The sequence below is a fragment of the Calonectris borealis genome, chromosome W (genome assembly GCF_964195595.1).
Source record: "Calonectris borealis chromosome W, bCalBor7.hap1.2, whole genome shotgun sequence".
Classification (NCBI taxonomy): Eukaryota; Metazoa; Chordata; class Aves; order Procellariiformes; family Procellariidae; genus Calonectris; species Calonectris borealis.
The window spans coordinates 22,362,656-22,388,470 of record NC_134351.1 but is presented as its reverse complement, the minus strand read 5'-3'; the positions used below and the strand labels follow the sequence as shown (position 1 = coordinate 22,388,470).

At 42.5% G+C, this 25,815-nt stretch overlaps 1 pseudogene; it reads left to right on the top strand.

The window, feature by feature from the left end:
- The first annotated feature begins 257 nt into the window (after positions 1-257).
- The window catches only part of LOC142074942 (pikachurin-like), a 172,274-nt pseudogene continuing 146,716 nt past the window's right edge, over positions 258-25,815 (top strand).

The following is a 25,815-nucleotide window of genomic DNA, read 5'->3' as shown; positions in this document are numbered from 1 at the left end:
GCCGCGGGCAGGGCCGGCCTGCCGAGGAGGCATCGCCGGCACAGGGGTCACCCGGCAGCGAACGCCCTGACTCCTCGATCAGAGCCGGGTCGGGGCTGGGTGCCGCGGAGCGGTGGGCGGTGGCGGCGCCCCGCGGGCGGCGGTAATCCCATCAAAGGGCCGGACCCAGTCTCCTCCCCTCTTCCCTTCCCGTCCCTGCCCGGCGCGGGTAAAAGCCCCGCCGCTCCACGCCCGCCCCAGCCCTGCTCCTCGCCCACATGGAGGTGCCGGGCCGCTGCCATCGCCGCTGCCGCCGCCTCGCCTCGCTGCTGCTCCTGGCTTCGTGCATCGGGTGCGCGGCGGAGCCGCGGAGAAGCATCCCCCACCAGCAAGGTAGGGCGGCAGGCGGTGCCCGGCAGGTGTGCGGGCTGTTCCTAGGGTGGAGAGGTGCTCTTTCAGTGCCGCGCTTGCGCCAAGCAAAGTTTCGCGTCCCTTTAAAACTGGCGTTTGCCGCAGAGGGGGGAGATACCAGTGGGGCCGGGCGGGAGCTCCTCCAGCCGGGCAGCTGTGTCGGGGCAGTGCCCGCCGCCGGCCGCTTCTCGGTCTGCTGCTGGCGTTTGGGGTCAGGTCGTGGCGCTGTTGTGTGAAATGAACTTGTCCGTGAGCTCAGGACGGACCAAGCCTACAGCGGGGGCTTTGTCCTCCCAACCGCGGGTGGGAGAGGATGCCCAGGCAACGTCAGGGAATGTGCCATTGGAAGCGGTGAAGTTGCAGAATCAGTGCAAGATCAATTTTCTCTGGAATTTTCCACCCAATGCCGATGGGTTCACTCAAGTTACAGACCAAGACCCAACAGCTGCTGCAGAAGTAATTGGCAAAAATTTTATCCATTTTCCCTGGAGCCTGCAACCTGTGGTGCTCCACGAGCAGAGTTAGGAGCCAGGTGAACCTCTGTGCCAGTCAGAGGTTTTCTGTCGGCAAGGCTGTGCTTTAGCTGTGACATTTATTTGTATGGTAGTGAATAATGTGAGACATAGAGTAGTAAATGTGAAAGAAAATGGCTAGGGAAGCAATAATTTCATTTAAAAACTTTAGTTATTCTGTACCAAGCGTGACATGGGGTGCTTCAAGGTTCTGCTTCTGTCTGGCTGAACGTTAGCGGTGACCTGCGGGATAGAGTTCCCACTGCTGTTGGCTGGGTTTTGTACGTCAATCAAGGTGGTATATGGTCCTTAGTGGTTGAAAGTTAAAAACCTGGACTCTGAGCAGCTTATGAAACAGTAAGGTAAAATGTAAACGGTGAGATGGGACACACTGCATGGTGAAGTTTGACATTCTGCATAACTTAAAAATTGTGGTGCTAAGAGAAAATACTGATGCCCAAGACTGTCTCAAACACTGAGACTATCCTGGAGTCTTTGAGGCCAACCCCGATTTTTATCACTGACTTCACCAGGATCAGATCAATGGAAAATATAACAAGTTTAGTAAATTTTTCTGACAAAGTGTTTGCAGGATCAGATCCTTTTTGTATATGTTCCGCAGTGTTAAAAAGATTTGCATTGCTGTTTTTTAGAATCAGTATTGTACATTCTCTTGCTCTTGTAAGGGGGAAAAAAAAATGCCTGTACAGTTGGAAACTTAATACTTAAATACAGCCTGAAGCTTAAAGCCTTTACTGGACAGATGGCTAATTTTACTGGTCTGACCTTGTCTCTTAGGGATCTAGTCCCATGATGCTTGGTTATCATAATAGCTACCATTAAGTACTTGAGGAAACTAGATAGTAATTGTGAATGAGATGATTAGTAGCTTGCATTAAAATACTAGATATGTGAAGTTGGGGATGTAAATGTGTAAATATTTTTTAAAGATTCTTCTACCCTACTGGCATACTTGTTTCCCCTAATCACAGCGGAATGACAGACCTAGTGGAAATATATTCCTGTGCATTGAATGAAAACATTTTAAAACTTGGAAACAAATTATTTGTAGTACTGTGGTGGAGATAAATTAATATGCTAATATTGTGCTTACCTTACTTTTGTTAGCTACACATTTTATGTTCATTTTTTTTATAACATGTTATTTCAGGTTCACTGACTGATTCAATTGTTCCTTTTCTATTTCTTTGCTGTATAAGCAGCCAGTTTTATATAGGAACAATTTTTTCAAAATCTGTGCAAAGATTTGAAAATTCACTTGTAGCATGATTTGAAGAGGGAAATCCCCTAGAGAGTTTGTGTGCAGCAGCATATAATTTAAATCCCATCTGCATTCTGCCAAGGGCTATTGGAATTGCAGGCTTCCAAGAATCCCACGGCTGGGTCCTGTCCCGATCCAATGTTGGGGGAGGTTTCAATATGATCCCAGGAGCGAGATTAAGACACAAACGAGGTCAAATGCCGCCAATTTCAAATGTCCTAAACAACTTTTATTATCAAAAGTAAAACTTATTAGCGATAGGATAGATTAGAACAAAGATAGAAATCAAGCAAGCAGTCGGGATAGATTTGCAAGAATAGTCACCACCATGGATCCACGGCGTCCCGAGGGTCCAAGTCGGAGGTGGGCAGCAGCAGACGGTCGCGCCGGGGCCCGAACCTTCGGGGTTTCAGCCATAGGCAGTCGCAGCGGAGTCTGCGCACGCCGGGGCTTGTCTGGGCAGCCCCTTTTATCCTCACTCAAGGGCTGCAGTTTCCATGGCAACGGCACGTACTTGCACTTTGCTACATTCCGGTGCATGCGCATACGCTTCACGCGGCTCCAGCCTCGCTCTTCACGCGACTAGCACGTGGCTGCACATGCGCACACGCTCCTCACGACTGCGGCTAGCTCGGGGTCTCTCGTGACCTTCGGTTGACCCCAACCGAATCCTGCATACAGCGCAGCCCCTGCAAACCAGAGGTCTCCATGGCCCCGCAGTCCCTCCCATACTATTCTTCGCTTAGACAAGCAATCTTTGAGACAAATGCTTTACAGTTCAGTCCCTCACAGGTCCCTACTGTGAAATGTTGCTGTCAAAACACTGAGAACAGGTATAGTTCCAGGTAGCTCACATCTCTGCCTTGTTCTGCAGCATATCACATGCTGGGCGGTTAAGAGTGAAAAGGAACTATCATTTACTCACACATCCAGAAGTAGTGGGTGAAGAAGAGATAAGATAGTAAAAAGTTCTTTAAGATTTTTTTTCCTTTCACTTTGCCCTTTTAATAGCAATAGAAGTGGGACTCATACAGGAATTTTAACTGAGGTGAAAGCAAAAGGTTGTATTGAGAGAGAAGTGATAAAACCAGTTCATCTTCAATAATGGGAGCTGACCGGGAGGTCCTATGGGTCAAAAGAAAAAAGATAGTCAAATGCATCTCCATTTTTCCAAGTTTTTCATTCAGGGCTCAGCTTACAAAGATCAATTTTGTAATCCCAAGAAAGCAGCAGAGTGAGAAATCTGTCTGCGAAGTTAAAAATAAAATATAGAGTAAAATGGCTTCAAATGCAACTTGTTAAATTAAACTTCAGGAAAAAAAGCTGTTGTGCTCAAATTCGAAACATCCTGATGACTGCTAAACTCGTTTGAACATTTATTTACAGTTACATGATACATTCGCTGGAGACAAGGAAATGGGATGACATACACTTTGGGAAGGGCTTAAAACAAATCCTTAGACACCGTGTGGTGAATAGCGTAGTTGGGAACAGATTAGGCTGGGATTCTCTAAATCTTGTACCCCCAGAAGTTGGCACTCATTCTGCTGCTTTCAAATTGTTTTCTTGCTTTTGCCTTCTGCAAAGACACAGATTTTTGCCACTTCTGTTTCAAGTTTCGGTCAACTGGTTGAAGGCTGGAAAGCCTAAGCCTAGCCCCCAATGTGTAATACTACTACTAATATAAACACAATCATATTGAATTTTAATGGTTCCATGATTTTAGAGAATTATAGGGGAAAGAGCTGACCGCTTAGCTGATTTTCCATGGATGTTCATGGCATGAACTTGTTGCACTATATTGCATTGTTACTTTTTTAGTATCAGAGTGTAAAGTTCCAATGCCCTGTAAAATATTAAAACTGTTGAGTTGGTCTGCATGGAGAAAATAAAACATTCATATCTGATGCTTAGGAATCCTTTTTTTATATATTATGCTTGCCAACTAACATAAACAAAGAATTGGGCTTGAATCGTATCTATTTCCCAGATGTCCATAATGGTAGACATAACTGACTTCATGTGTAAATGCTGGAGCAATCAGACCCATTAAAGTCTGAAGACTTTACAAGAGTGTAGCACTCAATATCAGGGCCAGATTTTTGAAAGAGCCCAGCTCCCTGGTCAACACTACAGTAAACGAATTTTTTCCAAAGAACTTGGCACTGCGATACTTGAATTCTTTAGAAAAACTGGCTATAATAAGAACTGTTGGATATGGAACACTTTTGAAAGTCTAGCCCTATTTAGGTATCAGAATAGGTCAAGTTACCTTGAAAATCAGGTCTACAGATATGGAAAATGTAGCAGTCTTTGGCAAAGAAGGTGCTTATTTTAGTTTTTTAAATATTACAATTTTTTGAACAACAATAGAATGAGTTGTAATTCACTGTCATAATAAATCCTGCATGTAAAGTGTGCAAGGATGAGGTTGATCTGCTGCTGAATTTGAAGTGTCTGAGAAAAGGAATGAGTCCGAAGCTGAATGATTCCTAACGTGAGGGCTGCAGAGCTGGCAGAGATGGTGCATATCTGTGAGCTAAAACTAATAAAGATGATGTGAATAATTTATTTGGGGGAAGATTAATATAATTCTTTTATTGTTTCAGACATAGGCCAAAATGCGTGCTATCAGACTACACTGGTCGATGTCTTCAACACCAATAAAATCAACCAAGCACTAATTATATATGTATTTGTTGTTGTTTATTGCATTTGGGTGTAAGTTGTTTCACAATGTTGTGTGACATTTTCATTTTGATTGGACTTGCTGTCGTTAACTCTGGGGCCTGTACTCTGGTAAATCCTGCTAACACTGATCAATCCCATCACCACTTCACATAGATACGAGCATTCCCCTAATATCCTCCGGGGCAGCAATGGGAATGCACTAAATTATTTCACTTGAGCATGTTACTTGGTATGTCACTGTTAATCACTCATTTTGAAGTATGTTTTCTGATTTTAGTTAGTCTTATTTGCAGCAAAACGTATTCCATCCTTTCCATCCTGAAATCGCTATCTTCCTCTGTAAAAGGAAACTTTCAGTAAATGTTTTTCTTGGGCACCATTTTGCCGATGCCCCCTCCAAAACTACTATGCAGACTTCCACCAGTGTTCAGAAAGGTAAAATTAGCCAAGAAATGTTTAAAAATTGGTAAAATTATACCTGTACCAGACATTGGGATTCCCAGTGATGCTTTAGAGAAGAGGGGTTGTTTTGGAGTTAAGGCACTAGAGTGAGCCTTGGGAAATCCTTCTGTCCTGAAGCTGTCAGAGACTTGCTTTGAGGGTTTGCCAGTCCTTCCCAGGCCAGACTTTCAGTTTTCAAAATGGGGTTGGAGTGGTTTTGCACTTTTATCCTTTTCCAACTATGCTATATTAGACAGTAATAGGACTTCTGTACGGTGCTCAACACAGCTGTACCCCAATTTTAGTCAAGGCTGCTAGGCATTACCTTAGTAATAATATGTAGGTGAATGCCTCCATATCTTCAAGCGTGCCTTGCAGAAAAAAAACCCTCTTTTTCTCTGGAAGATACACAGTGACACTGGACTAGACAGGGCACACTGTATACTGTACATAGCTCATTATGAGCAAGCACATCCAACGTTCAGATTCACATTCTTAAACTTAATGGCAGGGATTCTGAGTATCAGTCACCCAAAAGACATCCTGAGGAGCAGGAGAGTACCCTGTTGTCTTAAAACAGTAAATTTCAGTGGATGAGGTCTTTTCAGTGCCCCGTGAAATCAATTAGCTGGGAGTATACTTGGGAGTTCCCATTCCTCAGATCAAACTTATATTGGGACTCAACCTTATGCCTGGTTTTGCTTATATCCCTTTAATGTGGTCTTACTAAAAATAAAAAATAAAAAAAAAAGGTGAAAAAAAATTGCTTCATGATGGAGACTCAAAACAGGACTGATAGGACCTTTTCACAGCTTTTCTGACACACATGAAGTGAAACACTAAAATAAATGTTTATAGAAAGTTTTTCTCATATTAAAAAGTTATTAAAATATATCAAAGATGCCTGTAATCTGAGTAAATAACCATGAAGAGGTCTTTGCAGACTTTATAATTTCATATATTAAAGAGTGTACAATTTGGTGCCATGTTTATTGGTGAACGTGCTGCAGTGTAATAAAGGACTTTCTAAACCACAGGCACATGGGAGACTATGTTAGCTATGTGATCTTGAATCAAATTTCCTAATGTTTTTCTGTGCAAACAAATGATCTATCTGAAAAAAAAAACAAACCAAGAAAACCCAACAAAACCCAAAACCTGTTCTTCACAATTAATTCCAACTGAAAGGAAATACTTTTGGGTAAGAATAGGCAAGATTTGATTTCCTTTTTTAATTTTAGTAAAGGCAGTTACACATGAAAACCAAATTAGTTCTTTCATATAAAACAAACCCCCCACAATTCCTTAATGTGAACATCCAAACCACAGCAAAAGATGAACATTATTTTTTCAGACTTTTCAGAGTTGCTGAGCTGAGAACAAGCACAGACGAATTAATCTTTGAAAGTAACTGTTTCAGGAGGGCATAAGCCACTGAAAATTGGAGGCTTAGGGGGAAAGCTTAGTCGAAACCAGGTAACTAACTCAAACCTAGCTAATGATACAGTGTGTGGTGATCCATAAAACTCTCCAGGTGAGAGGTGTATAGTGTGAAATACACTGAGTTCACACCAGTTCTTCTACTGAGCGCAGTGTAACTACACCCAGGAGTAAGGACTACTCATGAGGAAAGCTCCTCAGGATTTTGGCCTCCAATGAAAGAGAAATCCACACAATATTGACCCAGGGAGCCTTTTATCCAAAAGGAAGAAGACAGCTATTGGGCTGTGGGAGAAACTGTTTCTTCTGTTAGTGACTTGCTGGCCATGTAATTGGATAGTCAAAATACACTGGCTTTGTTTTCTTAAAAAGATCTTTCATTCAAGCATTGGCAAAAGTTATCCTGGATAATTTTTAGACCTAGAAGAGATAAACCATATGCAGGTGCTAACATATTCTGCACCTGGCTTTCTGTGTGTATCACCAAGTGGTGATAGGGTGTCTTTCAATTTACCTTATCGTTAATAAACACTTTTTAAATAACAGTGCAGATAACAGTTGTGTTAAGGGCAGTTGTTATGAGAAGGGGACACTGAGCAGTTCTGACTTTCCCTGTGTCCTCAGAGGATAGTCAGACTGATGTAACTCACACAGAAAGATATCCGAGGCTGTAAGAATCCCAAGCCAAATTGTTCTTCACACCTCTCTTGATTTTTAAAGTCATTTAAAATTGCTGGCACCTGTGAAAATGATGGTACAGTCAAATAACAACACCTGTGTACATTTGGAACTTGCAATTTGAATCGTCTTTCTAAAATGAGGGGAAATTAGCATCTTGTGAATGTTGAGCATGCTGCTTTCAAATAAAAAAAATATTACTATTCTTCTGATGTGTTAGAGGCATTATTGCGCATATAAAGTTTTAAACCAAGACTGGCTTTGTGTTGCTGAGCTCAAAAAATCTTCTGAAAAAATCCTAAGTGTAAAGATTATAGAGAATTTCACTCAAGTTAAATTCTTTCATGCATGAGAAATTTCAACTAGAAGATTATTTTAGGAAAAATCATGAACAAAACCTGTCAAACTGCAAATGGAAAGTAAGTGTCTAGGACCAAAACTTTTGTGGTTTAATTAGAGATAGCACAAGCCAGAATTTGTTACTTGGAACAGAAATGTTTCAGCTCTGTTTCATATTCTGCTTTCTAGATAATCACAGGAGAAGGCAACATGTTTCTAAAAATAAACAGGCTTTTTATGAAGATGACTATTTACAAAGATGGTGGCATTGCAGCTGGTACTCCAGCCATGCGCACAGAGATCAACATCCTGCTGGCATTTTTAATTCCCGTTCCCATTTCATGATGTTCCCATTCCCACATGAACCCATTGCGTGTGGGTTGCTACTGTTTTCATCTTAATTGAACAGTCATAATGGCAGTGCTATGATATGGTGAACTATACAGTCAAGAATTGCAACTCTCTCCATATATATGCTAATGGACTTAGTGGGCTGAGATGAGAGCGTTCAAGCCATTTACCTCTGTGGAGTCGTAAGATGTGATCATAGGGAGGATGAAAGAAGAAACCTGCAGAATATGAGGGGAAGAAAGTCACTGCTGGAAAAAGGACTAGACAGCACCTAAAATGGGCAGAAAGGGGAAAAGAAAGAGCCGTTTGAACCAGCTGATGCCAAGAGAAGGGCATGGCTTGCATGGTGAGGCAGCCCTGGTAAGGGTTGGTGCCAAAGGATTGGACTCTGCAAGCTGCAGAAGCCAACGTGCCAGTGGAGCAGGGAATGCTTTGAGAGGATTAGGGAGTGTTAAATATTAGCTTTGTGGACATTGTAACTGTGCCTGGGTCATTCACTATTTGTTCCCTTACGTAGTTGGTCTCTACTTACACTGAGATATATTTCTCTTGCAGCAAAGAAGGTTTCGTCCCTCCCAGTCATTCTCCCAGCTTTCACGTCCCACTGCTTGTTACTGGCTCTTTGGATACACAGCCGTGTCCCACACTACATTAGTGCGGGGATTCAGGTTTAAAAAACACATCTATTTCAATCACTTAATAGACACAAAGAATTTCCTCTGTGGTTTTTACTGATACTGCTGGTGAACGGAGAGACTTGCTGACTGCAGAAGGTAGTGAAATTATCCTGTTTCTTATGGATGGACTGAGTTGGAGAAGAATTTCCTGCTCCTTGAGAAGGTGCTAGATTTCCTCCCTGACCTGGCATTCAGTAGCCTTTAATAAAATCACAGTTGCAATTGAGCTGATTTCTCCAGTCAGGTTAGGATCACTGTGCAGTGGCAGCCCTGGTGGATGTGCCCTTGCAGCAAAGGCGGCCAGCAGCATCCTGGGCTGCATTAGGAGGAGTGTTGCCAGCAGGTCAAGGGAGGTGATCCTTCCTCTCTACTCAGCATTGGTGAGACACATCTGGAGTACTGGGTCCAGTTCTGGGCTGCCCAATACAAGAGAGACATGGAGGTTTTTCTATCTGACATATTACCACTTTTCCAGAAGCTCCCCTTGATTTTTGTTTCTTATACCAAGTAAACTATTTCTTCAAGAGTTCAGTTTTGTATTGTGTATCAGCGAGAGAGAAATTTGTAGTAGATAAAGCAAAGAGATTAAGAAACATCAAGGAAAGCATTTTTCAAGTAGCATGAGCAATTTTGCCATGGTTCCCATTGAAGATAATAAGCTTTGGATAGCAAAAACCTGAAAAATATACCCTTAAATTATATTGATTGATGGGAAAATAAAATTTCAAGTTATTTATTTGACATTTTTATAGTTTAACTGGCCTTTTTATTTTTATATATGTATTTTATATATATAATGAAGCTGTATTTTTTGATAATAAATACAAAGTCTTTGATATGTGCTTCTCTTATGTATTTTACCCATGTTATAAATGCTCAGAAAATGTAGCAGGCTGACTTTTATCCTTATTTTTATCATTTCATTTCAGAACAGTAATAGCCTACTTAGTAAAGTTTATTTTCACCAACAATGCCTAAGACTCAGTTATGAACTTTAAGCACTGTGTGATCAACTTTGTTAATGTTTTCCTGTTTCTGCTTCCAGTAGTGTTTGGAGTGCCATGTTTTGTGGAGCTTCTCCGATGTTCGTGCTTCCTAACACCTCAGATGCATAACCCACAAGAGAAAAGAGAACAGCCTTTTTTTTTTTTTCTAGTGGAAGTGGGTTGTATTCTCTTACATGACACCTGAGTCAGTGTAAAAGGGAAGGGAGAAGCCCTGGGGTAGGAAGGTGGAAGTAAATTTGTGAAGGGAGAGGGATGGAGGAGTAGGGAGGTGGCAGGGCAGGAGAAGGCGTGAGACCTTGCCCTTGCCACTGGCAGTGAGCTGCTGCTTTTGCTCATTGGTAGGATGAAACTACACCTCTGAATGACACAGTTTTTCTTGGGTGCAGAGCTTCCTCTGCGGCTCACCAGGTCTGTCTCACCTGGGCAGCATGTGCAAACCCGCTGGGGTGCCTGGTTGGAAAGCCACTGCTTCTTGCTGCTGCTGCTCATCAGCTGAGTGGCTTTTCCCAGTGTAGTCCCAGTATAGAAATTCATGGGAGGGAGATGGGGTCGGAGGGGATACCAGGGGATGTGCTTGGCATGCTGGTTCTTGTCCAGCCCATCCTACTGATTATTAAAGTCTATTGCACAGACATGCTAACATGCTGTTGCTTGTTTTCAGCTACTTTCTAACACTTATGTTAAACGTCCCGGAGACTTTTTTTTTAAAGTTATTTAAAAACTGGTGAATTAGCTGATGAGAAGGCAGGCAGTAGCAGGGCAGGCAGGGCCAGCTGCAGCACTCTGGCCACTGGACATGTCTGCAGGGACGAGGCAGGTCTGATCCAAGCCAGGAAATCCCAAGCCAGGAAAAATCTTGAGCTTCATGCTCAAGCAGCCCGTAGGCTGGAGCACAGAGAGGTGAACCTCAGTGCAGCCCCTTCTCCAGGAATAGGGACCTGGCTATCATTTTCCTCTGCCAGGCCAATATGCTGCAGAGACGTCAGGAATTAGGGCAGCCATGCACCAGCACTGGAGCTTTGACAGCCAAAGTGCAAGCCTGGTTTTAGGGGCGCAAATGCTAGATTTTGACTTGGGCTTCCAGGAATGCACCTGAGGTTATGCAGCCGGAGTGTCTTGATGGGGCTTTTTAAAGGCATCTATACTACATTTATACTGGAAATGAAAAGCATTTCCATTAGGAGAAATATTTCACCAAGTATCTCATATGCAGGTACAGTTTATGCACTTGTATTGGTCAGCCTGGCCTCTGATCCGTAATTATCAAAGACACAAGCCTGTAAGAGTTATCCAGATTGCCCTGACTGTTCCTCTTGACAAAGGCAAGACAAGTATAAAGTAGACCTTTGCTCAGAGATAATGGTCTACCCTGCTTTTAATAACATTCAGCACCACGAATTCCCCAAAAGCGGTTCCAGTGCATAACCATCCACAGCTAGAATTTTTTTTTTCTATATCTATCTCTTAAAAAAATTATTTAAAAAATCAGTTTCTGCTTTTCCTTTTCACACCTGGAAGGATGGGTCACTATGCACTGTGCAGAGCTCCTCCCTCGGGAAAACCTCCTTTCTCCCTCCCTTCTCTGCAGAGTTGGAGCCTTCCCAGGAGCAGAGCCTTGCTCCGGGGAGGAGTGCGGGGTGGGGAACAGAGCTTCCCACCTCTGCCCTTCTCTTCTGCAATCTGCAGGGCCAAGGCAAAGCAGGAAAAACCATGACAAAGTCGCCACTGACATTGTGCCTGTTCATTTTAAATGGGACTTGCTGTGTTGCACGGTAGCTTAAGTTCTGAGCTTTGCCTCCTTCATTCCTCTTCCTTGGGCTATAAATACCCTGATGACCGTCACCTCAAATGTACCTGGAGAAGATAACAGATGCTATATACTGCCTCAGAAAAACATCACATGGGTCCAAACCCACGTGAGTGCTCCCCTTGATTAATGGCTTCTTTGCATGGGACCAAAGTCATTGCTTCCATTACCAGTTTCATCAAAGCATTTTGGACAATATCAAACTTTCTGTGCCTGACAGGCCAGAAAGGAGAATGACTGTATTTGTACAGAATGTGTTTAATTTTCTGTTTGTATAAATTGTTTCCTTGTTCTTTATGATCAGGGCTAATCTCCATGCCTTCTTAGATATTCACAGGATCCAACTGCAGAGGACATTTGCAGGTGGGATCATCACTGAGGCAGATCTTCAGAGCATATACAAGTAGTAGATATATTGCACCTCCCTTGTTTGCAGGTTCCCATCCAGCAGGCTGCAGAGGGGAGTAGGCTCCGTTGTGGTTTTGCACTGTGCATGGTGCTGTTGTCCAAAAAGCGGATTCTTGCCCGGCGTGCAAGTAACCAATTCCACACGCTCAGGAGAGATATTGTTTTATTCAGGCCTGGGTGCTCGGTGGACTTGCCACAAATCAAGCACACCTGGTCTAATCACCTTTCTGTTTATATCCATGCTTCTCATACATATTTTAAGTTTCTCTTTTGCATATTCATTAAATTTCTGATAACTAATTATAATATTACATCATCCTAGACACGTGCACTAAAGTCTTTAGGGTCATCTTGAGGGTCTCTGGTGGTCAGTAGGGTAGTGAACTCTTCATGAACCTGTTCCTTTCTTTCCTTATAAGGTCGAGGTTTGTCTCCAAGCCAAGTCTGGACCACGTTTGTTTATGGTTCTCATTTCCAAGGTTAATCTTCACTAGAGTCTAACAATGCTTCCAGGATACACAATTTATACTAGTTACAATTCTACACACCTGCAAACACAACACCTGCTAGTTACCTAACTTCTAAGCAACAAGTCTTCATTGTTTAAAATTACAGAAGCGAACAATATAGAATAATAGATATTATATCTACTACATCAGTGCTACCAGATTAACAGAGATTTCATGCTGAATTTTGAGAAGAGAGATATTTCTGACCTGAACTGTAGGAGGAACTACAAATACCCAGAGTTTTACCCTTGAAAACTATTTTTATTTTTTATAATGTAAGCGTGACCTTTGTATCATAAAGACATAAATGTTTAGACCAGTTTTAATATCCATTTTTAGTGTGCTTAATACATGATGTTTTGTAAAATCTTGCAAAATAGCTCAAGCACATGTTTATCTCAAAATAATTTGTTAGTAAAGCAGCAATATGTATTGCAACAGTTGTGATCAGCTGGCAAACCGCTTTGATATAATGCTGCAGCATGACTGTTCCAAAGCCATTGACTTGCGGAAACCGGACTCCACAATCTATGAGATTGTAAAGTAGGTATGTTTATTCAGTGCTGGGCAGCACGGGGGGTAGTCCCATCAAAATCGTGCGCGCCTCAATGCGGCACTCACCATAAATATATACAGTAAAATATTACATATTCATAAAGTTTTGTAATATGCCTATACATATGCATGACCTGTCCCCGCTTTGTATTAAAATGAGTTCCAAGAAGTCATTTCCATAGACCCCTCCCATCTGCACTTGCGCATTGCCTCCTAGTGGTGGTCGTCGGGGGTCGTGGGGATGAAGGCTGATAGTTCCTCTTGGTCACCGCTAGTAACCTTTTGTTCTTGCGCAGGCTCAGTTGTCTTCTTACTTTTGTCCATACCGCAGGGTCAGTTTTAGCTGGCTTCTTGAGACAAGTTTTTAGTCTTTATCAGGAGCTGTCCTTGTGAGGCGCCTCAGTTAATTTACACCATAGCTAAGTCGGCCTTATCAGGCTGAGCCGGCCTTGTGAGGAACAAAGTATCAAGCCCCTACCTACTGATTCAATCTTCTAACTACTATTAATCATTCAACTACTAAAATTCCTTAATCCCTTGTCTCACCATGACATCTCCTGCATCTCGGTGGCATAAACATTGCTTGTGTCAGATCCCGCAGTTACTTTGTCATGGTTGCGAAGGGAAAGTTCAGTCCAAAAATGGACATTCTTTGCTTTCTGCCGTGTTGTGTGAAATTCGGACTCTGTCAACCAGAAGTGACTCTGAATCCTCAGATGCACATCAATAAGCTGCAAGGTCAGGAGCGGTGACAGTGGAGGACTGTGGGGACAGCCACACCGCATGAGATGCTCCTCTCTGCCTTGCCCTCTATCGTCCCCAAGAAATAACTTTGTTTGCAGGGCAGGGCTTGCTTAGGTTTTCCTTTTCCTCTTGGTTTCCGGTTTAATCAGGAGGCAGTGCGATCCCCGGCAGGGTGAGTACCACGTGCCTGCTTGTTGCGCGGTTTTGTCACAGGGAGGGCAGGATGCAGTGGCGTGGTGAGCAGATCCTACACACTCCCCAAACCGTTGTTTGACCACAGAGCATCGGCCAAGGCTGCTCGCGAAGACAGTGCTAGGTGCCAATGGCACACCTCCTGCCACTGTCTTTGTTGCATTAGGGAAATTCCCTGACTTTTAGGGAGAATTAAACAAGGAGGATGGAAATAAAGATCTCTCCGGCTCCTTGCTCTCATTTTCCCTGGCGTGAGTTAGGACTTACTCCTCCAGTGACAATTAATAGGCCAGTGTAACTGATGTCAGTGTTTGGCTCTCTGTGTCTCTTTCATCATCTGCAAACTGGAGACAGTGTTTAGTAGGGCTGGGTGAATAATTCATGGTGCGGCTCCTTATTAAACAGATGTTGCCTCTCTGTTTGCAGATAGTCTGCAAATGGATTGGATTTTTTTTCAAATTTATTTGTTGTTCCAAATTATTCACCAAATACTCTCTGTAAATAATTTTATTGGCCTATAGTGTGTTCAGAATATGAATTTGAAGCCTGCCTTAAATGAGTATTTGTCATTGTTGGGTAAAATTTGTTATTTCAGCAACTATGCCTCCGAGCAAACTTGTCTCATAGAGCCTCCCCAGAAAAGTAATACAAGGAAGGCACGAATATGTTAGAGTGAATGTTTAGGGGGGTATTTTTTTTTCCTTTACTACTGTTGCAGCTCTAATACTAATCTACGTCACTGGGTATTGTGAAGATTGGAAAGGTGTTTCTGAAAGTGAAATGCTGCCTAAGTAGAGCTGTTGTTTCTAAGACAGCGATACCTCAGCCCTGGCTGCTCTTCTCTGCCTCTCCTTTCAGTAGTGGGTGGTACTTGGTGGTGTATGGTCCAGCTACTGCTTCTGAACGCAGGGCAGGAGGTGAGCACGAGAGGTAGTACTCTCTGCTGTGCTCAGATCCCCTGAACAAAGCAGGGATCCATGAGACTAAGTCTATGCTAATAAAGAAAATGGGTGAGGGCCCAGAGAGCAAGTAGCATGGCATGGTTTGGCTCTCATCCATATGGCTAAACTCCTTTCCTTCCCAAAGATGTCCATACTGACTTACAGACATGACCTGTGAGCTGTGCTGTCCTCCAAACCATCCCAGGCACTTCCCTGGAAGACTTTCCTGGGAGGCTGAACCTGTGCCATGTATAGTATAGGCAGTTAAAATGTGTGGATGTCCCTGTCTTTGGGTCCTGTGTAGTTTCCAGCATCTCAGGAACAAGTTTAAAAGCCTATGGGTTGCTCAACTGCATTGCCTGAAGCACTGGGTGGTTATTTGTTTACAGGAGGAGCCGTTTAGGACATGCTCAGCTCCTCCCTGCCCCTTCTCTGGGAACTAGGGGAAGGGAGGTGCTGATGGTGCCCTGGAAAGTGGCTGGGAGGGGATTGCAGCTCCCTGTTTTACTGTCTGGGAAATGCGACAGGCTGGGAGGGAAACTGGGAATCTGGCTGGTGGCTTGTGTTTACAGAGTAAGAGTCTGTTAGTGCGGACTGTAATTCTTTTGACTGCTCCCATTAATTCAGTCTAGATCACTGCAGTGAATGAGGACAATTCATGCAGGTAGAGCCCTAAGTATGTTTTCCCTCTTTAATGTATAAGTGTACCAATGTGCTGTTACGGCTACAAGATCTACTCGGGAATGTTATAATAGTGCATTAGTTTTCAGAATTTCTTTCAAGTTGAACTGGTAAGCAAGATCCTTGGGGTGTGTAGGAAATACAAACCTCTAGAATACAACAGGTAGTCCCTTTTTCTGAAGGTGTGTTGGTTTTTTATCCCCTGCTATATTGTTTCAACAATAAAAGGAAAAAAAAAAGTTCTTGATGAGGAGCCCATCGCATGCAGTACTTGTGCAGCCTTGCCCGGGAGACAGTCTGCTGGGAATTTTTTTAGGTAAGAATGGCTGAAGCTTCAGGCATAAGGACCAAATGGTGGTGATGCAGTAGGTACAGTCTGTTACAGTACCTCTTATTCCATACTGCTCGCTTCTTTAATTCTAAACAATGAAGACTTGTTGCTTAGGAGTTAGGTAACTAGCAGGTATTGTGTTTGCAGGTGTGTAGCATTGTTAGACCCTAGTAATGATTAACCTTGAAATTAAGAACCATAAATGAACGTGGTCCAGATATGGCTCGGAGACAAACCTCGACCTTATAAGGAAAGAAAGGAACGGGTTCACGAAGAGTTCACTACCCTACCGACCACCAGAGACCACTCAAGACCCTCAAGAAGACCCTAAAGACTTTAGTGCGCATGTGTCTAGGATGATGTAATATTATAATTAGTTCTCGGAAATTTAATGAATATGTAAAAAAGAATCTTAAAATATGCATGAGAAGCATGGATATAAGCAGAAAGGTGATTAGACCAGGTGTGCTTGATTTGTGGCAAGTCCACCGAGCACCCAGGCCTGAATAAAACAATATCTCTCCTGAGCGTGTGGAATTGGTTACTTGCACGCCGGGCACGAATCCGCTTTTCGGACACAAGTTTTTGGCGACCCAGATGGGACTGCTGTGAAGCCTTGCCCGGATCGACTTGCTGGCTCTCGGTGGGGAGACCCTGCTCTCTGGACTCCAGCGCGCACCGACCTTTTGATCAGGGACTCCGTGAGTATTCTCCCCGACCAGAGCAGGTGAGCGACTCAGTGGTGCAACGCTAAGGTAAATGAGATATTGTTCTGGAGTATAAAATTGTGCATGCATTTTGTAAGGAATTGTGGCCAAAGGTAAAAAGGGTATATTCATATGCGTTTGACAGTGACGACTGGAGTATATGAAATTGTGGCCAAAGGTAAAAGGGTATATTCATATGCGTTTGACAGTGACGACTGGAGTATATGAAATCATGGTTAAGAACGTTCTTTTTGGGCAAAAATATGGGAACTCAATAGTCTAAAGTAACACCTTGCTCTCCCCTTAGATGCATCATAAAACATTGGGGAAAATTTGGGGGAGATCCTTTGAGAAAGGAGAAATTAACTGAATAATGTACTAAATGGTGGCCAATGTATAAATTAGAAGATGAGATAAAATGGCCAGAATTGGGAACTTTGCAATATAGTACTATCTTGCAAATTATGTTATTTTGTGGACAACCAGAGTAAATGGGAGGAGGTCCCTTATGTGGACTTGTTCTTTACCTTAAGAAATGATCATGAAATTCGGAAGAAATGTAAACTTTTAGACGCAGATTCTAATGTGATGATGATGATGATGGAGGACAAGGAACCAAAAGCGCATTGTTGTTCTGCTTGTAGTATAGAAAAACAGTGTTTAAAACTAGGAGAAGAGGAAGAAGATATACAGATGTTGGTGGCACCGAGTAAAAATGAAAGTTCTGAAATTGGAGCAAGGGGAAGTAATACATTTAGTCCAATAACTGGCAGAACTAGGACCCAACAGGGGTCTGTTTTATTAGCACCACTTCGTCAGGCTGTGGGCCCAAGGGGGGAACCCGTATTTGTGAAAGTACCTTTTACGACTTCTGACTTAATGAATTGGAAAGAACTAGCAGGGTCATATAGAGAAAATCCTGAAAAGATGTATAGATCCTTTAGGACAATTATTGAAAATCATAATCAAGATTGGCAAGATATTCAAATTCTTTTAAATAATTTGCTCACTCCTGAAGAAAAGAGGGTAGTATTGGAAAAAGCTAATATGGAAAACGAAAGAATAAATGCAAGAGAAGGTCCTGCTCATTTTATGCCGACACAGGACCCAAATTGGAATCCTAATAGTAATGATGGGAAATTGATGATAAAACAGTATCAACAATTGATTTTATATGGGGTGAAAAATGGAATATCCCATCCAAAGAATTTAGCAAAATTAACCCAGATAATTCAAGGGAAAACAGAAGACCCACCCACCTTCTATGAATGCTTATGTGAGGCAGTCAGAAAATGGACGGATTTAGACCCTGAAAGTGATGAGAACAGGGCAATATTCACTACTTTGTTTGTTGGACAAGCAGCCCCTGATATTCGAAAGAAATTGCAGAAAGTGGATGGCATTACAGGGATGACTATATCACAGTTGATTGAGATTGCCTATAAAGTATATAATAATAGAGAAGAAGAAGAAGAAAAGAAAACCAGGAGAAAGAAAAAATAAAAGATAGGAAACAGAAAGCTGCTATTCTGGCAGCTGCTTTTGTGAATGCTCAAGGATGTGCTGAAGGTAGGGGAAGAAGATATTTGAAAGGTAGAGGCAGAGGGTATTTAAGGGGCAAAGGTAGAGGATGTGGAAATATATTTAAACAGTCTACTCTGTTAGGGATCAATCAATGTGCTGCATGTAAGAAACAAGGACACTGGAAAAACGAGTGTCCCAAAAAAATAGAAAAGTTAGTCAGCCACGACAGATTCCACCTGAAGCTGATCTGCTTATGATGGGAGAGGAATCTGAATGATGGGGACCGGGGGTAAAAGAAGATATTTTCCCAGCCAAACCCCTGGTTCCAATAAAGCTGGGAAATGAAGTAGTCAATTTTTAGTGGACACTGGAGCAAAATATTCTGTTATAAATACGTGTAAAAGGACCAATGAGTAAATGTAATGTATCTATTGTTGGGGTCACGGGAAAGAAAGAAGTAAGGCCTTTTTTGAAACCTTTAAAATGTAAAATTGAGGAAAAACGTTGATGCATGAATTTTTATATATACCAGAATGCACCATGCCTCTCTTAGGATGGGATTTATTGAATAAATTGGGAGCACAAATTAACTTTAAAAAAGGAAGAATCCAAGTTCATTTTCCTGAAGCTAATGCCTGGTAAGCCCAAGTTTATTTATTACAGACAAACACAGAAAAATCTGAAGAAATACCAGAATAAATTAAAGATGCAGTTTACCCTTTTGTTTGGGCGACAGAAAAACCAGGAAGAGCGAAAAATGTGGAACCGGTAAAAGTTGAATTGAAAACAGGAGTTCGACCGGTAAGAAAGAAACAATATCCTATTAGTATAGAAGCCAGAAAATATTTGGAACAATAATAAATAATTTTCTCAAATATGGACTTTTAAGAGAATGTACTCTATCCTTCCAGTGAAAAAGCAATTAGTGGTAGACATTCATCCAGTCCATATATGCTGCTAACAACTATCAGTGAATCAAATGCACATTTCTCAATTTTAGGTTTGAAAGATGCTTTCTTTTGTATACCTCTGGAAGAAAACAGTCAAAAGATTTTTGCCTTTGAATGGGAAGATCCGTCGACTGGGAGGAGGACTCAGCTCTGCTGGACTGTACTGCCACGAGGGTTTAAAAATAGCCCAACCATCTTTGGAGCAGCCCTGACCAAGGAATTGGAACAGTAGTCCGGTAAGGAAGATCAAATCACCCTCCTTCAGTATGTTGATGACATCCTATTGGGAGCAGATGCTATTGAGATCTGCAAAGAAAAGACTGTTAGCCTCCTAAACTTTTTGGGAATGGCCGGGTACAGGGTGTCAGAAAAGAAAGCACAAATTGCAAAACAAACTGTAATTTATTTGGGATTTGAGATTTCCCAAGGACAATGAAGGTTGGGAAATAATAAAAAAAAAAAGCCATTTGCAAGATGGCACCCCCTCAATCTACAATATCAAGTTCTGTTAGTGGAACAAGACGACATCATTTTGAAGTAAGTGCAATTTTAAATCCTGCTTCTTCAATGCCAAGTGAAAAAGAGAGTGATCCTAATCATAATTGTTTACAAGTTATCGAACAGGTATATGCCAGCAGGCCAGACCTGAAAGATGTCCCTCTCCAGACTCCAGATGAAGAATTATTTACTGATGGAAGCAGCTTTGCTGTGAAAGGAGCAAGGAGGGCTGGCTATGCCGTGGTAACTTTAACCGAAGATCAAGAAGTAAAAGCATTACCTCCAAATACATCCGCCCAGAAGGCAAAGATAACAGCTTTGACAAGAGCTTTAGATCTGGCTAAAGGTAAAAGAGTTAATATTTATACAGACTCTAAATATGCTTTTGGAGTTGTTCATGCCCATGGAACGATATGGAAAGAGCGAGGACTTTTGTCTGCCAGTGGCTCACCTATAAAGTATGGAACAGAGATTTTAAATTTATTGGACTATTACAGTGCAAAAAGAATGATCTAGGATGATGGATTACTTCACATGGACAATGTATAGTAACTCCCGAAATCATGAAAAAAATGATGGTCACAACCCATGCTGAGACACATATGAAAACAGAAGCAATGGTCGAGTCGGTAAAACGACATGCAATAGGGACTAAAATATTATTGATTGCTAAAAGTGTGAGTAATAAATGTGAGATTTGTCTTGGGAACAATCCGAAAATACAAATCCGACCCCCTCCTGGAGAGGTAAAGAAAAGCATAACTCCCGGTGAGTATTGGCAAATAGATTTTTCAGAATTACCAAGGTGCAATCAATACCGATATTTATTGGTATTGGTAGATACCTTCTCTGGATGGCCAGAAGCTTTCCCGTGTCGAACCAACAAAGCAAAAGAGGTAACAAAACACTTATTAAAGGAAATTATTCCAAGATTTGGAGTCCCTTTAGGGATGTCCTCGGACAGAGGTCCACATTTTGTGGTGGAGGTTATTAAGAATGTGAGTAAGACACTAAGAAGATCACAATTTAGTAGACAAGTAGAGAGAATGAACCAAACATTAAAAAGACAAATTTCTAAAATATGTCAGGAAGCTCAGTTTAAATAGATTGAAGCTTTACCACTTGCCTTGTTAAGAATTAGGGTAACCCCAAGAGCTAGAGAAAAAATAAGTCCATTTGAAATTCTGTATGGTAAACCTTATAATATCAATCTAACAGAAAGGTTTGAACAAATGCACATAATAGGAGAAAAAAGTGTTAACTGAATATCTCTTGTCTTTGAGTAAAATGGCGAGTTCTTTACACAAATATGTTCTTTTGAGGACACCTTTTACCCCTTGAATTTCTGGTACGTTCATTCAGTCCAGGAGACCAAGTCTACCTGTGAACGTGGAAGGACGACCCCCTTGGAGAAAAGTGGAAAAGACCCTTCCAAGTGTTACTAACAACAAACACTACTGTAAAATTAGAAGAAATAAACTCTTGGATTCATTACACCAAAATAAACAAAATACCTTCTAGACCGTGGACATCTACACCTAAGAAACCATTGAAATTAACTTTAAGGCATACTTGATGAGTCACCGGAGATGTTACTGAATTATTTGTGATATTTAAAATATTTATCGTTAGAAAGGAAACCAAATTAATTAGGAATTGTGGGTTTAGGAATAGAAAATATGGAGCCTGTTGATATTAGTTACGGCGATCAGTAAAGCTCAATCCCAATTTCTATTGCCAAAATAGAATAGAAATCAAAATATCTGGAAACTTTTATCCCAAGAAGTAAATTTTCATGGCTTCCAAATTTAAATTGTCTCAAACAGTTATTTTTACTTGTAATACTGATCGTCATCTTAGCTATAATTGCTTGTTGTATGATTCAATGTATGTCTTTTTGTAGACCAAATGCTTATAAGTGAATAGTGTGAGACTCATGATGCTCAACATCATAAGTCTCAAAGGGGGGAATTGATGCAGTAGGTACAGTCTGTTACAGTACCTCTTATTCCATACTGCTCGCTTCTTTAATTCTAAACAATGAAGACTTGTTGCTTAGGAGTTAGGTAACTAGCAGGTATTGTGTTTGCAGGTGTGTAGCATTGTTAGACCCTAGTAATGATTAACCTTGAAATTAAGAACCATAAATGAACGTGGTCCAGATATGGCTCGGAGACAAACCTCGACCTTATAAGGAAAGAAAGGAACGGGTTCACGAAGAGTTCACTACCCTGCCGACCACCAGAGACCACTCAAGACCCTCAAGAAGACCCTAAAGACTTTAGTGCGCATGTGTCTAGGATGATGTAATATTATAATTAGTTCTCGGAAATTTAATGAATATGTAAAAAAGAATCTTAAAATATGCATGAGAAGCATGGATATAAGCAGAAAGGTGATTAGACCAGGTGTGCTTGATTTGTGGCAAGTCCACCGAGCACCCAGGCCTGAATAAAACAATATCTCTCCTGAGCGTGTGGAATTGGTTACTTGCACACCGGGCACGAATCCGCTTTTCGGACAACAGTGGAAGAAGTTAGGGTCTCTTAAACCTCGTTTATATATTTATCCTTTCATGATTGCACCTAGCACTGTCCAGGATTTCTTTTAATGTTGAAGAGAAATAAATAGATAAAAGGGACAGGAAAACAAAGAATCATCAGTGTTAACTGAGAGGTGTGGACCCCGCCTGGTCACATTTGCTCACTCAGATTAAGAAACGTAAAACAAAAAGTTTCCCAGGGGTGGGAAAATGCAGGGTCAGTTTGAAAAGAACCAGAATACCAGTTCTGCTCTTGTTTTAACTACTCAGGTATTGATGTTGATACTGTGCAGAGTTTGTAAGCTGCTAAGTTTTGTATTTAGCTTCAAATCAAATATGTTGGTGGAAGTGACAAGTGTAAATCTGATGTAGGCTTGCTTCACATCTAAAAATGACCTTTACAGTAGCTTGTTTTTGCTTGATATTTATAGAATCATAGAATCATAGAATAGTTTGGGTTGGAAGGGACCTTTGAAGGTCATCTAGTCCAACCCCCCTGCCGTGGGCATGTTATAAGGGGCCTCAAACAGGAATGCACCCAAGGACATAATTTACAACTGTGAATGGTCCATCCTGGAGGAGTGTAGATAAACCAGCAGACACAAATTGAAACCAAGATAAGGAACTTGAGAACTTTACAGAGAGATAAGCAAAGACAAGACCATATATGGAAAAGAAGACTCAGAGTTCATGGAAAGGACACTAAAAGAAACCTCTTCAACAACCACTAGGGACCCCCAGAGACCACTCAAGACCCCCATGGAGGTCCCTCAGAGACCCAAGCTGCATGCGTAATAACTGTGTAAATATGACAATTAGTTCCCGGAAATAGAATGAATATGTATAATTCTTCCGGGAAATCCAATGTATATGTATGATGTAGGACGATATAAGCTTTAATTGATGCAACACGCGGCATGCACATTAGGTGGAATGATCCCCCGTGCATCCAGCGCTGTAATAAAGAGAATGCCTGCTTCTTAATGCTGCATTGGGGTTAAGAGGTTTATTCCCAATTTCGGTGACAAACAGGGACATCTTCAACTAGATCAGGTTGCTCAGAGCCCCGTCCAACCCGACCTTGAATGCTTCCAGGGATGGGGCATCTACCACCTCTCTGGGCAACCTGTTCCAGTGTTTCACCACCCTCATTGTTAAAAATTTCTTCCTTATATCTAGTCTAAATCTACCTTCTTTTAGTTTAAAACCATTCCCCCTTGTCCTGTCGCAACAGGCCCTGCTAAAAAGTCTGTCCCCATCTTTCTTATAAGCCCCCTTTAAGTACTGGAAGGCTGCAATAAGGTCTCCCCAAAGCCTTCTCTTCTCCAGGCTGAATAACCCCAACTCTCTCAGCCTTTCCTCATAGGAGAGGTGTTCCATCCCCCTGATCATTTTTGTGGCCCTCCTCTGGACCCGCTCCAACAGGTCCATGTCTTTCTTGTGCTGAGGACTCCAGAGCTGGACGCAGTACTCCAGGTGGGGTCTCTTTCTTGGGCCCCTCTTCCCTCCAGGGCTTTGTCCCATGGCACTCTACCAAGCAGATCCCTGAAGAGGCCCAAGTCTGCTCTCCTGAAGTCCAGGGTAGTGAGCTTGCTGTGCGCCCTCCTTGGTGCCCTAAGGATCTTGAACTCCACCATTTCATGGTCACTGTAGCCAAGGCTGCCCTTGACCTTCACATTCCCCACCAGCCCCTCCTTGTTGGTGAGAACAAGGTCCAGCATAGCACCTCTCCTCGTTGGCTCAGAGCTGTTTGTCAGAGCTAGTGGAAAAAAAGAAAAAAAAAAGGGTTTTTTTTAGCCTTTACTTACAATTTTCATAGGTAAAAGCATTCAAAAAACTAAATAAAGGAAAACTGTTGCCTTGAAAAATTTGAAGTTGCTGTTAAAATGTTTGAATCAGTTCTCTGTTACAGTTGTTTGTTACGTGGGTTTGGTTTCAAGAGCACGAAAAATGGCGGTTTGGAGAATTTGTGTTTAAAATCTTGCTCGGCTTTATCGCAAATGAGTGGTTTTGGATCCTGCCGACTACGCCGATTTGTTGCGAAATACTGATTTAGGATCCTGCCGACTATGCCAATTTGTCGTGAATGAGTAGTTTTGAGGCCGCTTGTCGTGGTTTAACCTGGCAGCAGCCAAATACCACGCAGCCGCTCACTCACTCCCCCCACCCCCAGCGGGACGGGGAGAGAATCGGAAGGGTAAGAGTGAGAAAAACTCGTGGGTTGAGATAAAGATAGTTTAATAGGGAAAGCAAAAGCCGTGCACGCAAGCAAAGCAAAACAAGGAATTCATTCACCACTTCCCATCGGCAGGCAGGTGTTCAGCCATCGCCAGGAAAGCAGGGCTCCATCACGCGTAACGGTTACTTGGGAAGACAAACACCATCACTCCGAACGCCCCCCCTCCTTCTTCTTCGCCCAGCCTTATATGCTGAGCATGACGTCATATGGTATGGAATAGCCTATTGGCCAGCTGGGCCAGCCGCCCTGGCCACGCTCCCTCCCAGCCCCCTGCACATCTGGCAGGGCATGGGAAGATGAAAAGTCCTTGACTAGCGTAAACAATACCTAGCAACAACCAAAACATCAGCGTGTCATCAACATTATTCTCACACTACATCCAAAACACAGCACTATACCAGTTAATAGGAAGAAAATCAACTCCATCCCAGCCAAAACCAGGACAGTATCCACCCCTTATTCCATACCATTTACATCATGCTCAGGTCCCACAGTATCCAATACATTCTCATTACCCACCATCCCCCTTCCCATCTTTTGATATAATACACAGATATCATTCCCTTAGTCTATGGACCACCCCTGTAAAATGTCCATAAAATATCCATAAATGTCCACAAAATGTCCACTGCGTTCATTTAGTCCATGACTTTGGGCTCCATCTGTTATGGTGGTCACTCAGGTCAGCAGAGGTGGTGTGTTGCGTGGAGTTACTGGGCACCAAAGCCAGCTCAGGTCGGGTCACTGCTGCACCTGCGCTGCTTCTTGTAAAGTTTGTCCTCCGTCGGTTCAGGTGGTTCCTACTATAGTAATTCCTATAACATGCAACTCAAATCATGGGTTACAACATATTAAAGGTACATCCATTACAATCTCCACCCCTGGTCCCTTTGGGCCAGACCATAGGGTTTAACATTGCAATGAACTCCTCCCCTTGCCCCTGCTCCGGCTTGGACTTATCCACAGACTGCAGTCCCTTAGGGTGTACCTGCTCCAAGTGGAGCCTTACCTATGAGCCACAGTCTCTCCAGAGGTATACCTGCTGCGGCACAGACTTGTCCACAGCCACAGTCGCTTCGAGGTGCACCGGTCCCAGCGTGGCCTTACCCACAGCCACAGTCCCTTCAGAAGTAAACCTGCTCCAACACAGCCTTACCCATGGCTGCAATCTCTCCAGGGGTGTACCTCCCCTGTCATGGGCTTATCCACGGCCACATGCTTTGAGGTGCTCCAGCATGACCTCATGCACAGCCACTGACACTTCAAGGTGTACCTGCTGCAGCATGGACTTATCCACAGCCACAGATGCTTCGAGGTGTACCTTCTCCAGCGTGGACTTATCCTTAGGCCACAATCCCTTCAGAGGTATACCTGCTGCG